Here is a 2542-nt window from a genome sequence, read left to right on the forward strand (position 1 = left end):
AGGTGCCCCAGCGACCCTCCTCCCTCCTGGTCCCCAGTCCCCCCCGACAGGTGCCCAGCGACCCTCCTCCCGCCCCGCGGTCCGAGCACTTGTACTCGCGGGAACAGCACTCTGGCAGGGCGTCCGCAGCCTCCGGCTCCCTTCGCAGTTAGGACCGTTGTTGGTGGAAGGAACAGATTCTGATAAAGCAGCGTGAGGACCTCAGGGCTGTGCCTCAGGTGGCTCCCCAGTAAAGAGCGACAATGGTCCCACCTCCGGGCGGCCGTGAGCCTGAGGTGAGATAACGCCACGAAACACCTGTCACGGAGCCTGCTCCTCGGGGAGGGCTCGGGCTCCGCCACGGCCTCGCCCGCTTTCCAGCGAAGGGACAGGGGCGCGGGCGTCCAGCTCCCCAACCGCGTGGGAGGGAATTCGGGGCTGGAGCGGGGATTCCTGACGTCTGGAGTCAGGGCTGTTCAGCAAGACTCTGGTGTAGAAGGTGTGCAACAGGTGACCGTCCACATCATCCCAGAGGAGGAAGAGCAGAGCGTGCTTGTATGTACCTTTTAGACAGAAAGGTCAGGGGACTTGGGGGAGGAAAAACTGTCATCCAAACATTAGAAAGCGACATCAGTAAGTGGGCCCCATGGTGTAATGGTCAGCACTCTGGACTCTGAATCCAGCGATCCGAGTTCAAATCTCGGTGGGACCTCAATCTGTGTCTTTTAATTCGATTCCTAGCTCCTTTCTGTAAACTACTGATCATTTTACTATCTTTACTAAGTCCTTTCCATTCCAGCCCCTAGAAATTGTCATCTGCAGACCCATGACCTAAAGGGGGAGGGGGGGAGAAATCCCATCCCTTTCATTAAGTTCCAATACAATTTTCTTTTTCATATACTGTATACATATGAAAAATTTTATACTTACTTTTTATTGATTGCATGCTATTGAATTTAAAGACAACTCAAACCAGAAGAAAAACACTTAAAATAGAAAGACAAACACTTGAAATAACTAAAAATCATATCTCAATTTTTATGTTCTTCTGTTTTAGACTAGTATGATAAGGTAATTAATCACAGCCTTTAAGTATAAAAATGCAATATTTTGGGACATAATTCTGTGACAGTTATAGAATAGAAATACTTTTAAAAGAAAAAGAAGAATTCATGAACATTTTTCAACTGTTAAATAAAAGCATGCCATATTTTTTAAACTGAGGTATAATTAATATATAACAGTTTCAGGTGTACAACATAATGATTTGATATTTATATATATTGTGAAATGATCACCACAATAAATCTAGTTAATGTCCATTACCATACATGGTTACATATTTTTTTTTACTTGTGATGAGAACTTTTCAGATCTCCTCTCTTAGCACTTTCATATATGCAATTCAGAATTATTTATGACAGTCACCATGATATACATTACCTCCCCAGGACTTACTTCTCTTGTAACGGGAAGTTTGTACCTTTTGACCCTGGTCTTCCATTTTGCCACCTTCTGTTTCCACAGCCACCGATTGGTTCTCTGTATCTATGAGCTCTTTTGTTTGTTTTTGTGTTAGATTCCACATACAAATGAGGTCATATGGTATTTGTCTTTCTCTGTCCTACTTATTTCACCAAGTATATTTTTAGAGAATGCTAGTCCATATCAAATTGTTAGAGCTTTTAGTTTCCAAAGGACAAAATCCAATCATTGATTGGACTCTTTCTTCATGTCCAAATTTTACCATATGCTAGCCGTTACATTCTTTGGAGTGATTTAAATTTATGAGGACACCTTTTAGAAGACCACTGGAAAGCAATGTGTGAGAACACAAAATACCGTGGCAATTCATAAAGACTCCAAGGAATTAAAATTGCTTAAAGACACTGTTCTTGGTTAAAGCAATGAAGGGATGGGCCAAAGCAGCCCCCTCCATCATCTCCGTCAGACTGGTTCATTTCTAATTTTCAGGCGGATATTTCACATGCTTTCAAAAGGTAAAAGTTTGCCAAAAAGTATACTCAGTGAGGGGTGCCTGGGTGGCTCAGTCGTTAAGCGTCTGCCTTCGGCTCAGGTCATGATCCCGGGGTCCTGGGATCGAGCCCCGCATCGGGCTCCCTGCTCGGCGGGAAGCCTGCTTCTCCTTCTCCCACTCCCCCTGCTTGTGTTCTTTCTCTTGCTGTGTCTCCCTCTGTCAAATAAATAAATAAAATATTAAAAAAAAAAAGATACTCAGCGAAATGTTCTTCCCATATTCCTTTATACTCAATTCCCCCCACAACTATTACTACCCTCTAAGATAACCAGCTTCATGGGTTATCTAAGAATAATACTAAATGTGTAGGTTTTCCTAACTCCCCTTCTTAAAAAATGGTAGCATAGGGTAATGTTCATCTGCACTGGTTTGCCCACCCCACCCCCCCACTTAATAATATCTCCTGGAAATCAGTCTATGTCTTCTTTTGTAGCTGCACAGGGCTTCTCCTTTGAGTCTGTATGTCACTGTTTATTCAACCGATCTACTATACCTGGACATTTAAAGTTAATTAAAATGCTCTTA

The 2542-nt window shown here is 43.3% G+C and overlaps 1 non-coding gene across 1 annotated transcript; it reads left to right on the top strand.

Moving 5' to 3' along the window:
• Nucleotides 1–619: 619 nt before the first annotated feature.
• TRNAQ-CUG (transfer RNA glutamine (anticodon CUG)) lies at nucleotides 620–691 on the top strand. Its single transcript has one exon. It is a non-coding gene; the product is annotated as a tRNA-Gln (tRNA).
• Nucleotides 692–2542: the final 1851 nt, after the last annotated feature.

The sequence above is a fragment of the Leptonychotes weddellii genome, unplaced genomic scaffold, assembly GCF_054177405.1.
Source record: "Leptonychotes weddellii isolate Sample4059 unplaced genomic scaffold, ASM5417740v2 HiC_scaffold_23345, whole genome shotgun sequence".
Classification (NCBI taxonomy): domain Eukaryota; kingdom Metazoa; phylum Chordata; class Mammalia; order Carnivora; family Phocidae; genus Leptonychotes; species Leptonychotes weddellii.